This window comes from Rhinoderma darwinii, chromosome 1 (assembly GCF_050947455.1).
Source record: "Rhinoderma darwinii isolate aRhiDar2 chromosome 1, aRhiDar2.hap1, whole genome shotgun sequence".
NCBI lineage: Eukaryota > Metazoa > Chordata > Amphibia > Anura > Rhinodermatidae > Rhinoderma > Rhinoderma darwinii.
Genome location: NC_134687.1, coordinates 201,135,255 through 201,150,156, shown reverse-complemented (window position 1 = coordinate 201,150,156; position 14,902 = coordinate 201,135,255). Strand labels below are relative to the sequence as shown.

Here is a 14,902-nt window from a genome sequence, read left to right as displayed (position 1 = left end):
ATGTAACTATGTAAGGTCTGTGTGGCGCAGAGATGCAGTTTTTTTTTTTTTTCTTTGCTACTTTTTACTGGACAAGCAGACTAAAATATATATATATATATATATATATATATATATATATATACCAACCTACCAAGTTTGACACTAATAACACATTTCTATGGCCATTGATGTCATGTTAGTTTCTCCGTACCGGTGTGTACTGGATGCTGTCCTAATGTTGTTACAAGATGATGCCCTTTTATTATTCTGGTGTATTAATCTAATATCTTGTGTATCTAGGCGGGGTCTTTCAGGAATATTGTTCCTTTCTTGGATTGGGAGCTACCGTATTTTGAGCCCACAGGACACAGATTTTTCACCGTAAACCGTTTACATATTACTTAATGCAGTTTTTTTAGTAAGCCTTCATCACCATAGCTAAACATTAGGTGTCATGTACTGTATCTACAGTTCTCTGTATGTACGTCGTGTCCAGGGCCCCTCACGCAGGATGTCTCTTATGTAATGTATAAGACTATTGATTATATGCTGCTCTAGAATAGATATTATTTTCTCTGCTTGCCTACATTATGGGCCTCATGGGTGTTTTTCTGGATGAAAGGAGGTGTTTATGTTTTGCTGGGAGTTATTCTGAGAACCTTTTCAGAACCAATTTCGTTATCCCCACTTAAAGGGAAACTCTGGCCCAAACTAAAGTTTCTCGTGTTCTATTAGGGCACTTCATGTTTCAGTCGCTTACATGTTTTTTTTTCCTCTCGCTGCTTCTATCACTAAATATAATGCTAGGGCCGTTGCATATTGGCAGTCTGAATCCGGCTTCAGGGAGAAGGGTTTTCTTTTTGATTCAATGGTCATTATCCTCAGTCACTCATACAGGCACCAGAACGAACTTTACATATAATGAAATTGCATGGACTGCTCCGCATAAGCTCCCCAAATCCCAAGACCCCCCCCATCAGTTAAAGCTGATGATTAAACCGGCTCCTGACACACAGTTCGACGGAAGATCTCCGTTTAGCATCCCTGGCTCTGCTATGCTGAAGGAAGGATACAGTAGTGTCCTCCGAGCAGGCAGACTTGGTACTGACTCTGATACCATAGCACAGAGGAAGAGAAAACGGTGTAATCTAAAATTTAATATGGCGTCTGATCAAAAGCAGAAATGAAGCTTGTCTCCAGGGAAGGGAGTATAATATACATATTATAACAGCAGTCCAGAGCTTAAAGGCTATATAAACCTTTTGAAGGGCATTTATTTATTTTTAATAAAAAGGTCAGTCAGTGTGATTAGTGCAACGTTCTTAATAGTTTTTATTAAAAATTATTTTTACTTTTTGCGATACAGCTGATCTGTATTCTCTATACAGAGCAGCTGTATCATTCGCTATGACCTCAATCCGTCAGTCTGTGAACTTAGATGTGATAGATTACAGGTGGATCCTGCGTGTCCGAGAGAGAACAATAATGAAGACACTCCACTATCTAGACATATTAGATCTACACACAATGGGAACACTAAAAATCTCCAAATCTGGGGGATCACACAAACTAAAATTGGGCCCCAGAGCTGGTGATCTTGACAAGAAACTCCTCCAGGAGGAAGCCCGGTCGATCTAGAGGTTGAGCTCCTTGAGCCCTTATTGTCTCAATGAGGGCTTCACCTATGATGCCTTTCTTTGAACAAAGGGGGCACTGCTCTATAACTTTTGATCCCCCTTTTTAAGGGATCTCTTTGACCACTAGCCTTTCTACTTCCTCTGATCATCACTTATCTGTGATTTTAAAATAAAAATATTCATATAAAAAAAAAAAAAAAAGACATAAATAGGTACTATTCCTGAATATGACCAATCTTACGGCGTTTATATCTATAGTCCTAGTTGTACATCTAGGATAACAAATCCCCCTTCCTTCCAGTTTTCTTATCCTTTTATTTTTTTCCTTTTAATTTTTTGGACTTTCATTCAATCATTAATCCAGTGTGATTTATGGTTTCCATCGCTTGGCTTACCCTTATGACTGTATCCAAGTCTATTCCCTCAGGGACTTGATACCAGCACTTTTTTCTGGAAACGGCACATTCACTCATTTTTCATTTACATCCCTTTACCTCCCCCCACACATGTCTGAGTATTGTCACGTGCACAGCTAATTTACCTTTGTATTCATTATTTCGTATTTTAAGTTTCCTAATTATATGATGATCTTATCTGATCATATATTTTGTTTCACTTCTCTTTTATCACTTTTCATTTTTCCCTTTATACACCCATACACTAACACATACACTGTTAGTCATTGTTACTCTTTACATTTATTTATTTATCCAACATCTTGTAAAAATTATTTTTATAATCGTTATTCATTTTTATTATGATTTCTCAAGTATTTCATCTTTTTATACGCCAGCACGGACACAGTGTGGTTTTTCCACACGTATTGTTTCTGTGATCTGCAATAACTATCAGCTAACCAAATACCTGGTTACCTCCTTCTTGGCTCTATGTTAGTCTATTTTACTTACCTTGTAGTTTTTTTTCTTTTTCCGACACTCTAAGTGCAGTGACATGCGCACTTCTTGTTCTCTCGCACTTCTTGTTCTCTCGCACTTCTTGTTCTCTCGCACTTCTTGTTCTCTCGCACTTCTTGTTCTCTCGCACTTCTTCTTATTTCTCGGTGTACTCGAACGCCTTGTGCGCAGGCGTGCCTTCCTCGATTTCTGATTGGTGCAGTCTTATCGGCCATCTTGATTGGCCTTAAGACCTGTCCGTCCCATTAATGACGGCCGGTCTGTTTAGCCTCCTTCTATTGGATCCTCGCGGACCGACGCCCACTGTCATGGTGGCCCGAGGCTTTAAGAAGGGTGGCAACACGCCGTCAGTAGGCCCAATTGAACCCCTGAGGACGCTACGTTTGTAGCGAAACATGTCGGGGGGGCTTCTTTCTATGTTTTAACCGCAGTGCTTCACTGACTGTCGGCCACTGTTACTATTTGACTTAGGCTGGGTTCACACGACCTATTTTCAGGCGTAAACGAGGCGTATTATGCCTCGATTTACGCCTGAAAATAGGGCTCCAATACGTCGGCAAACATCTGCCCATTCATTTGAATGGGTTTGCCGACGTACTGTGCAGACGACCTGTAATTTACGCGTCGTCGTTTGACAGCTGTCAAAAGACGACGCGTAAAATTACAGCCTCGTCAAAAGAAGTGCAGGACACTTCTTGGGACGTTTTTGGAGCTCTTTTCTCATAGACTCTATTGAAAACGGCTCCAAAAACGGCGCGAAAAACGGGAGTTGCTCAAAAAACGTCTGAAAATCAGGTGCTGTGTTCCCTTGAAAACGACTCCGTATTTTCAGACGTTTTTGGCTCAGCGTGCGAACATACCCTTAGGAATTACAGCGTACTGCAGACGCTGTCCAAATATAGACATACCACACTGTACTGACTGATTGCATCTTAGATATGCAAAATTCCCCACTGCCAGTGAGCATTGGCTAATTTTTAATGAGTGTCGTTTTTTTTTGTTTTTTTTTGTTTACTTATTTAACTATATCCAATAAAAGTTATATTTTATCTTATCTCATGCTTTTGGAGCTGGCTGGAAATAAGGGCATTCCCCCTCTTTTTGCTTAACCGCAAATTAGTTGAACCTTTTGACAGTATTATGCCTGCCAGCCAGCTGGGTCTCTCTTTTCTTTTCTATTATTAGGCCCCCGGCTGCCATAGAAGACACTCTGCAATCTTCTCGCCGTGTGTCGGTGGGAGAGAGTGGAAGCTGCCTCCCTCTTTCCAAAACCCCTCGGATGCGGTGCTCGCTATTGAGTGCCGCATCCGAGGGGTTAAACCGGTGAGATCAATACTTATATCGCTCTCACCAGTTAGAGCAGCTACCTACAGTAGCTGAGAGCAGGGACATTTAACGGCTCCCTGCTCTTTGTTTATTCTGATGCAGTGCCGTAAAAAGGCTATTGCATCAGAATAAAGCCCATTAGTGGCTGCCGTGAAAAGGCGTATTGGAGGTCACTAACTGGTTAAGGGCTTGTTTATTGCGGGACGGGTTGTAGTTTTTGGTACTATTTTGGGGTACATGGGACTGTATGATCAATTTTTTTTAATCCATATTTTGGGAGGGGTGGTGATAAAAAACTATGCCTTAATCACAATTTTTTGATTTTATTGTTTTTTTTGCGGTTTTTACCATGTGGGAAAAATAACATTATACATAGTTTTATAGATTGTGTCATTACGGACGCGGCAATACCAAATATCTGTACTCGTTCATTTTTTTCCTATAATAAAAGACTTATAGGAAAAAAAGCAGTGTTTGTTTTATTAACTTCAAAATTTATCCCTTTACACTTTTATTAAACCTTTTTTTGTCCCACTAGGGGACTTGAGGACCTGCACCTCTGATCTTTACTTTAATTCATTGCGCTACTCACGTAGTGTAATACATTAGAGCTGTTAGTCATTTACTGACAGCAAGCCTATTAGGTCCCGTCTGTGGGCGGGGCCTAATAGGCTATCGTACGCAGCAGACCAGGAGGCCATTGTTAGGCCATCGGTTGCCATAGCAACGATCGGCATCCTCCCGGTCCGATCACATTGTGTTGATGCCTTGATAGCGGCATCTAAGGGTATGTGCACACACACTAATTACGTCCGTAATTGACGGACGTATTTCGGCCGCAAGTAGTGGACCGAACACAGTGCAGGGAGCCGGGCTCCTAGCATCATACTTATGTACGATGCTAGGAGTCCCTGCCTCTCCGTGGAACTACTGTCCCGTACTGAAAACATGATTACAGTACGGGACAGTTGTCCTGCAGCGAGGCAGGGACTCCTAGCATCGTACATAAGTATGATGCTAGGAGCCCGGCTCCCTGCACTGTGTTCGGTCCGGTACTTGCGGCCGAAATACGTCCGTCAATTACGGACGTAATTAGTGTGTGTGCACATACCCTAAGAGGTTAATGGCAGGGATCGGAGCTAGCGCCGTTCCCTGCTGTTACAGCATGGTGTCAGCTGTAACACACAGCTGACACCGGCGGCTGATGTCGCAGGCTCCGCTCCTGAGCCTGCACCATCTTGTTACTGCGACCGAATGCCTTTTAGGCCCCGCCTCTGGGCGGGACCTAGCAAGCATCTGTACTCTGCAGACAGGAGGCCATTATTAGGCCTCCGGTCTCCCGGAGCAGTCATCCGATCTGCCTGTAAACACCATAGATGCAGCGCTTGCTTTTGAGCGCTGCATCTAAGGGGTTAATAGGCAGGATCGGAGGCTAGCTACGGTCCTGGCCTTGAAGCAGTGATGGCGTTAAGCTATCACTGATTTAACCCTGTTAATGCTCTGACGTAATAGTCCGTCAGTTTGTGTTAACAAGACAACGCCTGTGACGGGCTATTACATTCCTGTGTTTTCTTATTGTCTAAATTACAGACTTGTAAAACACTGCTGAAGACTTGTGTAGAAGATTAGTAAAGCAGACCCAGTCGTCTTCCACCTGGCGTACGGACTGAGCTGAGTCTGCAGTATAGAGTTCAGTGTATGGCCACTGTGATGCTGCGAGCGGATCCATCTGCTGCACTTTCCTGGTTAACCCCTGTAGCCGAGATGATGGTGCTGTATGTGTGCCATCTGCAGCTGTGAAGTGTCGCCGCGTCGGGCATGTGAGCTGAACGTCGCCCTTTAGAAGGTTATAGAGTGTATGTAAATGAATGACTGTGGATTAAAGGTACAAGATATCCGCCCTTCTTCCTTACAAGAGTGGTGAGTCATGATGCCACCTCTGCCAGCTGTTGATAATGCTGTTTATTTCCATAATAAAAAATAAAACCTTTTTGTGAAGACGATGATCCCATTGTGCTTTATATTACAGTAATTCATTTCTCTGCCTTATTGATATGTGACTGGATAATGTTGAGCTAACATGAATCATTTATGTGTACGTCAGCCTGTGTGATAGGAGCATTGTGGCAATATGCCAACATCTGTGTAGGTTTTTTTTCTTCTGATCAATCCCCTTGTCCCTGTGATGTCTCTTGAGTATTTCCCAGCATTGATTTATTTTTTTTAAGAGTATTTTTGTGTCCTTTCTAAAAGGACGGCTCACAAAGAATCGCTTAATAATCCTAGAAGCTTTCCAGTCTGGTCAATGCTGTCATAAACTCTTAAGTCCGCACCCTTCCTGTCGTAATCACCTAAATAACCATAGAAAATTGCGCAAGGAATCGCCAGATTTTAATCTGTCCCAGGAAAAGGTCATCTACCCGTTGTAAAATCTCAGGCTGCATAAGGCTCAAGGTTTTCACACAAACTCTACCCTGTATCTAACCTATGATTCCTGTATTAGTTTTCAGCTCCGTGTGTTTAACCCCTTAAGGACTGAGCCTGTTTTGGCCTTAAGGACACAGCCTATTTTTTCAAATCTGACATGTGTCACTTTATGTGGTAATAACTCCGGAATGCTTTTACCTATCCAAGCGATTCTGAGATTGTTTTCTCGTGACACATTGGACTTTATGTTACTGGCAAAATTTGCTCGATACATTAAGTATTTAATTGTGAAAAACATCAAAATTTAGCGAAAAATTGCAAAAATTAGCATTTTTCTAAATTTATATGTATCGGCTTGTAAGACAGATAGTAATACCACACAAAATTGTTGCTAATTAACATCACCCATATGTCTACTTTAGATTGGCATCGTTTTTTGAACATCCTTTTATTTTTCTATGACCTCACAAGGCTTAGAACTTTAGCAGCAATTTCTCACATTTTCAAGAAAATGTCAAAAGGCTATTTTTACAGGGCCCAGTTCAGTTGTGAAGTGGATTTTAAGGCCTTATATATTAGAAACCCTCGATAAGTCACCCCATTTTAAAAACTTCACCCCTCAAAGTATTCAAAACAGCATTTAAAAAGTTTATTAACCCTTTAGATGTTTCACAGGAATTAAGGCAAAGTAGATGTGAAATGTTCAAATTTCTTTTTTTTTTTGCAGAAATTCATTTTTCATCTATTTTTTTTGTAACACAGAAAGTTTTACCAGAGAAATGCAACTCAATATCTATTGCCCAGATTCTGCAGTTTTTAGAAATACCCCACATGTGGCCCTAGTGCACTTATTGACTGAAGCACCGGCCTCAGAAACAAAGGAGCACCTAGAGGATTTTGGGGCCTCCTTTTTATTAGAAAATATTTTAGGCACCATGTCGGGTCTGAAAGGCTCTTGCGGCGCCAAAACAGTGGAAATCCCCCAAAAGTGACCCCATTTTGGAAACTACACCCCTTGAGGAAATTATCTAGGGGTATAGTTAGCATTTTGACCCCGCAGGTTTATTGCAGAAATTATTGGAAGTAGGCCGTGAAAATGAAAATCTACATTCTTTCAAAGAAAATGTAGGTTTAGCTAATTTTTTCTAATTTCCACAAGGACTAAAAGGAGAAAATGCACCACTACTTTTGTAAAGCAATTTCTCCCGAGTAAAACAATACCCCGCATGTGGTCATAAACGGCTGTTTGGACACACGGCGGAGCTTAGAAGGGAAAGAGTGCCATTTGTCTTTTGGAGATCAAATTTAGCAGGAATGGTTTGCGGAGACCACGTCACATTTGCAAAGCCCCTAAGGGACCAAAACAGTGAAAACACCAAAAAAGTGACTCCATTTAGGAAACTACACCCCTTGAAGAATCCATCTAGGGGTGTAGTGAGCATTTTGAACCCACAGGGGTTTCATAGATTTTATTAGAATTGGGCAGTGAAGATAAAAAAAAAACATTTTTTTCCAATAAGACGTAGCTTTAGCTCAAAATTTTTCATTTTCTCAACAAATAAAGGAATAAAATAACCCCAACATTTGTAAAGCAACTTCTCTGGAGTACGGCAATACCCAATTTGTGGTCATAAACGGCTGTTTGGGCATACGGCAAGGATCAGAAGAGAAGGAGTGCCATTTGGCTTTTGGAGCACAGATTTTGCTGGATTGGTTTCTTGACACCATGTCACTTTTGCAAAGCTCCTAAGGTACCAGTACAGTGGAAACTCCCCAAAAGTGACTCGATTCACGAAACTACACCCCTTGAGGAATTCATCTAGGGGTGTAGTGAGCATTTTGACCCCACAGGTGTTTCATAGATTTTATTAGAATTGGGCAGTGAAAATAAAAAAAATCCTTTTTCTTCAATAAGACGTAGTTTTAGCTGAAAATGTTTCATATTCTCAACAAATAAATGAAAAAAAGCACCCCAACACTTGTAAAGCAACTTCTCCTGTGTACGGCAATACCACATATGTGGTCATAAACTGCTGTTTGGGCACAGAGTAGGGCTCAGAAGGGAAGGAGCGCCATTTGGCTTTTGGAGTACAGATTTTGCTGGATTGGTTTCTGGGCGCTATGTCGCATTTGCAAAGTCCCTGTGGGACCAAAACAGTGGAAACCCCCCAGAAGTGACCCCATTTTGGAAACTACACCCCTCAAGGTATTCACCTAGGGCTGTAGTGAGCATATTAACCCCACAGGTGATTGGCAGAAATTGGTGTGCACTCGATATTGCAGAGTGAAAATGGTTTTTCAATAGATATGCCAATATGTGGCGCCCAGCTTGTGCCACTGGAGACACACACCCCAAAAATTGTTAAAAGGGTTCTCCCGGGTATGGCGATGCCATATATGTGGAAGTAAACTGCTGTTTGGGCACACTGTAGGGCTCAGAAGGGAGGTAGCGCCATTTGGCTTTTGGAGCGTGGATTTTGCTTGTAGTAGTTTTGTTTTGAGTCTTACTGGTGTTTCCGTTTATAATGTCGGGGCACATGTAAGGCGGGCGGAGTATATAAGGGGCATAGTCAGGTGGTATAGTGGGGTAAAAAAAAACAATAAAATAATCCATAGATGTGTGTTATGCTGTGACACAATCCTTTCTGCACAGGCCGGTGTCGCACTAATAAATGGTCTTTACTTATTCCCCTTTTGGTCCACACTCGGCACCTTTGAAGTTTGGGGAATTTTGCTGGGAAAGTGTTGTCCAAGTATAATACGGGCACCCTCACTTCCAGCAGATATGTTTGGGCCCACCCCTTCCTGGTTCCCTAATTTTAGGGGCCTTGATAATTCGCCACTTGAAACAGAAGAAATGTTCCCCTCGAGCCGGCACAACTACATATTTTTCTTTCCTGATTTATTGGTGCCTTGACTAATTTTATTTTTTCATAGACGTAGTGGTATGACGGCTGGTTTGTTGCGGGACGGGCTGTAGTTTTTATTGGTACCATTTTGGGGTACATGCGACATTTTGATCACCTGTTATCCTTTTTTTTTTGGGAGGCAAGGTGACCAAAAAACAGCAATTCTGGCATATTTTTTTAGTTTTTTTTATACAGCGTTCACCACGCATTATAAATTACATGTTACTTTTATTCTGCAGGTCAGTCCGATTCCGGTGATACCTAATTTATAGCACTTTTTATGTTTTACAACTTTTTGCACAATAAAATAACTTTTGTAAAGCGAATGGATTTTTTCTGTCGCCAAGTTGTGAGAACCATAACGGTTTTAATTTTTCGTCGACGGTGCTCTATGAGGGCTTGTTTTTAGCGAGACGAGTTATAGTTTTTATAGGTACCATTTTTAGGTACATGCGACTTTTTGATCACTTTTTATTAAAATTTTTGGAAGACAAAGTGACCAAAAAATAGCAATTATGTCAGTATTTTTTAGTTTTGTTTTTTTACGGCGTTCACTGTGCGGAATAAATAACATAATATTTTTATAGTTCAGGTCGTTACGGTCGCAGCGATACCAAATATGTATGGCTTTATTATTTTTTTCAATAATAAAATGACTTGATAAAGGAAAAAGGGCGATTGTGTTTTGTGTTATTATTTGAAACTTTTATTGTATGTTTTACAACTTTTATTTTTACTTTTTTTACACTTTTTTTTACACTTTTCTTTGGTCCCACTAGGGGACTTGAAGGTCCAACTGTTTGTTTGATGTTCTAATACATTGCACTACCTATGTAGTGCAATGTATTAGAACTGTCAGTTGTTCACTGACAGCAAGCCGATCAGGCTCCGCCTCCGGGCGGGGCCTAATCGGCTAACGTAATGGCAGATAGGAAGCCATTGTTAGGCATCCTGTTGCCATAGTAGCAGTCGCCAGCCTTGCCATCGCATGGCAAGGCTGCCAATTGCATACAAACCACTTTGATGCAGCGATTGCATTGAATCGCTGCATTGAAGGGGTTAATGCCAGGAATCTGAGCTAGCTCCGGTTCCTGCCGATAGATCGGGGTGTCCGCTGTAACATACAGCGGACACCCACTGCTGATGACGCCGGCTCAGCTTCTGAGCCGGAAGCTGAGCCGGCGCCATCTTGCCGATGGTACCGGAAGCCTCCTGGGCCCCGCCGACGACGGGGCATAGGAGGATTCCGTTACAGGCTGATCGGGAGGTAAGCATTAGCCCTCCGATCGCCTTTGCAGCCAACGGCAACCCAGCGATCACGTTGCTGGGGCGCCGGTGGCTATAAACTCCTCACATGCTGCGATCTCTATTGAACGCAGCATGTGAGGGGTTAATCGGTCGGATCGGCGGCTAGCTCCGGTCCTGGCCGATACCTCAGGGTGCCAGCTGTAACATACAGCTGTCACCCGGCGGTGATGTCGCTGGCTCAGCTCCTGAGCCAGCTTCATCTCCATCACGTACAGTTACGTGGAGATGCGCGAAAAGGCCATCTCCCATCACGTAACTGTACGTGAAATGGCGCGAAGGGGTTAAAGGGAACCTCTTATCTCCTATTTGCCTACCAAACTGTCCCCAGGTCTTGTAAAACTGTGCCCACATACTTTGTTGTTTTTTGTCTGGGGCGGTCCGTTTCCCTGTAAGTGCTTCTGTTAACTGCATTTTAGCTTGCTTAACTCCACCCTCTTGCCTAGGATTTACTTCACTCTCCTCCACCCTGAATTTTCACGCATGCATTCTATCCATAGAATAGGCCAAAGCATCCCGACGTCCATCCTGGGTCAAAGTTGAACAGGCTAAAATGCCGAGAACGGGAGCTTTTTGCGGGGAAACGGACCTCCTGAATACCACTTGCAGAGTCATTTGCATATGGCATTAAAATCGTTTATCTGGACAAACCAGGTAATACAAAGGTCCTACGGGACCTACCAGACACTTGGACCAGTTTGGTAGACAGGAGCTGACTGTTTCCCATTAATAACTCCTATAAAGTTGGAATCTGTACGTATCCTTACCTCCGCTACTGACCTAGAAGTCTGTGCAGGCCGAATTGGATTGTAAAAATTACAGCCTATGAATGAAATTGAATAAAAAGAATATCTTTAATCTAGTTATCAGGACTGGAGATATATTGGAGATCATGTGGGGGCAGACATTTTGTAGACTTCCTGGCAGTCATCCCATTGAAGAGCACTACAGTCAGCTTAAAATGGCTGCTTACTAGGAACAGCAGATTGCGTTCGGATAAGAGAAACTTTATTATGCAAACTTTGAATCCGTTTCTTTCCTTTTTAAATTCCGCGTAGCCTCTGTAATACCGTAGAGAATTCGGTTTAATAGTATGTTGGTGCTGTATGTATAGGGAGGAGAGTTTTACTGTATGGTGCTTTACTCCGAAGCTTTGTTCATGTGGCAAGGTTTAAGAATTAACAAGCAGTTCTCATGTAATAGTTGAGCAGTCATCACATCCTGATATTTCCGCTATTTGCTGAACTGACAATCTTTTGACCTTCGAGCTGGGCGCTGAGCTTCCCTAGCGACCGTAGTCCAGCTGGAAAGTGAATGGATTGGAGGAAAGTAATTTTGAAACCTGAAACAATGAAGGATATGAACACATGCATATATTCTATTTGGATGGGTATGTAAGTAGGATATAGTAATGAGGATATATTCACATTCCGTCTAGTGCGTAAAGTGAACTTCAATGTCAAATCTCAGCAGGACACAGTGACATTTCGTTCATAATGTTGCCGCCACTGTGAACACAGTCAATGAGGCCTAGTATTAGGGCTGGGCAATTAATCTAAACATAATCGAAATTTAGCACAATTAATCCGTGTCCTCTTGCGAATTTCGGTTTTATCAATTATTTTCTCCCGTTTTAAACTGTATCTGCATTTTCAGGACGCAGATACAGTTGAAACCAATGGCAGAGCAGGGGACTGTGTTGTGTAAGGGCTAGAAAAAACCTTCGTTAATACCCAAAGTGTGAAGAAGGCCTATAGGCTCCCTTTGCAACAATTGAACACTGGAATATGTTAATTAGGATCATTGGAAAATTGAAAGGTTTTCATTCCTCGTTGCTGATGAGAGAGAGCCAAATAATAGCCTTGAAACTATCGTAACATACCTACAATCCAGAGCTATTGGGGGTAGTTTACGAAGACTGGAGTAAAATGCGCCTAAATTATTAAAAGGCGCACACCTCTTATTGAAATTAGGTGCATCTCTGGCTATTGGTGTGCCAGAAGGCCGTACATTTTCGCTATAATTTGACGATTTCTGGCGTAAACTATAGTAAATGTGTTGGCCCGCGGGTGAAAATGCAAAAGTTGCAAAACTGCGTTTTGAAGTCAGAAAAGCAAGACCCTTTATTATATATTTCTTCTGTTTTTAGGTTTCGCTCCTGGTTTTGACTTTCATTCAAAATCTGCATCAAATCTACAGTGTGCGAAACAGGCCTAAGGCTGGATTCACACCGTGTTTTTGTTTCAGATTTTTTATGAAGATTTGAGACCAAGGCAGGTGTGGTCTCAAAAGAAAAGGAAAATATAGTAGAAGAACTTCTCCTTCCTCCTAGATCCACTTCTGGCTTTGGCTCAAAAATCTGCAACATATACGCGATGTGAATTCAGCCTTAGAGGCTCTGTCACCACATTATAAGTGGCCTATCTTGTACAATGGGATCGGCGCTGTAATGTAGATCACAGCAGTGTTTTTTATTTAGAAAAACTATCTATTTTCTCCAAGCTATGAGCGATTTTAGCTTTATGCTAATGACTTTCTTAATGCCCAACTGGGCATGTTTTTACTTTTGACCAAGTGGGTATTGTTGAGAGAAGTGTATGACGCTGACCAATCAGCGTCATACACTTTTCTCCATTCATTTACTCTGCACATAGTGATCCTGCGTTGTTCACTATGTGCAGCCGCATACTCACACATGAACGTTACTGAAGTGTCCTGACAGTAAATAGACATAGTGTACAACCGGGACGGGATGTCTATTCACAATCCCTGAAGAAAAGAAGATGATCACAGCACCAGAGAGAATATTTGATGTAATATGATGGGTTCAAGCCTTTACAGGAACCTGATCCAAGGTTCCACAAATGGAAACAACAATTTTCAAGGAATAGGAATTTTATTAACCCACAAATGCGACGTTTCAGTCCAGCAGGACCTTTCTCAAGCATACCTTATACCAATAATAGATGCAGAGAATACATGCGCTTAGGGATGGCTGTGGGACATCTTTATCACCAGTGTCTTGTTCCTTGAAAATTGTTATTCACAATCCTGACACTTCGGTAACGTTTGTGTGTGACTAACTCACACAGCACATTGAGATCATGATGTGCTGTCATTTACCAGCGCGATTACGCTTACTGTGCTGTAAGTCACACACAAACGTTACCGACGTGTCTGGATTGTGAATAGACATCGCGTCCTGGCTGGAAGCGATGTCTATTCACTCTTGAGACACTTTAGTAACGTTAATGTGTGAGTATGTGACTGCATACAATTGTGCTGATGCCCGTCGTGGTTTTGCGCGATTAGGTTTTCCTGGCAAGATCATGCTGTGCGTGACGGTCTGAAGTTGCCTAACGTTGATTGGACAGCATCAAAGGCTGTGAAGCTGACTCCACCCTGGGATAATCCGTGTAGTCCATGCCCCGTTTGCTAACTACAGTGAATTAGCATTAGGGTGCCAACGCAATGGTGGCTATATCTCAGGAACAAAAAAGAAAAAACACGCTGGAATCGGGAGGGGGGGGGGGGCATCGAGATTCAGGTCAGATATACAGTTGGGATTAGATGACCTAGTGACAGGTCCTCTCTGAGGCGTTCGCCCCTTTATAAATGTATCTTTAATCCAGCAAATTATTTGAGACTGAAGTAAAATCGTAATAAATCTCACCCCCAAGTATTTGCAGAAAGCCGTCTGTATTTCTCACATGTGATTCACGTGCCTGTCTAAGTAATGCGTTTAGATCACATGCTGAGCACCCCCCCCCCCTTCTTCTTTTTTTTTTCAATTAAAAGATGGATGTGGACGTTCATGCTGTGTATGTGGTAAGGCTGCCTCAAACACATTGTAGCATGTCTTTAACCAACATGGTGCCACCATCTGTGCGGTTATTTGTCTCCTGGAAATGTAAGTTATGAGCAAATCCTTGCTAAAAATGCCAATGCACCTTGCACCAAGTAGAAGTGAATGTGTAGTAAATAGCACTGGTTTTAATGAAGATAAACACTCTATTCTGCTGGAATGAGGCTGGACTGCAATACCAGACACATTCCATGGTCAAGAGTGGTGCTGTTTCTAGCGGGAGCGAACCTTTTGTGCAAACCGTATACAAGTCTTTTACGTTTCGTTTATTTGAACGGTACAGGTGTTATTTGTGTCTTTTTGCATAGCTATATTCTATTTTATTTTTGTATATACTAGTACATATCATTTCAATGTGGAAAATATGAGAATAGAACCTCTGTCCGCCGACACAACAAAAGGTTCTTCTTTTTGCTGATCGGAAAACAAGCTTTTCCATCTTCTCTACATGTGATCCTTTTTCCGCTCCGTGTTTTCAGCTGTGTCTGGGGTTAACCTGCTCTTCTGGGTGACAGAATGAATGACAATAGCCTCAAT

At 42.1% G+C, this 14,902-nt stretch overlaps 1 protein-coding gene across 6 annotated transcripts in view; it reads left to right on the top strand.

Annotated features, from left to right (window-relative positions):
* RUFY3 (RUN and FYVE domain containing 3) overlaps nucleotides 1-14,902 on the top strand; it is a 105,104-nt gene that overhangs the window by 8,569 nt on the left and 81,633 nt on the right. Inside the window, exon 1 of one of the 6 annotated variants that reach the window (XM_075860731.1) lies at nucleotides 5,611-5,779. The exons of the other annotated variants lie outside the window; for them this stretch is intronic. The gene's annotated coding sequence lies outside the window, so the exon portion shown is untranslated. Of the gene's footprint in view, nucleotides 1-5,610; nucleotides 5,780-14,902 lie in introns of those variants that run through there. 6 annotated transcript variants of the gene reach the window in all.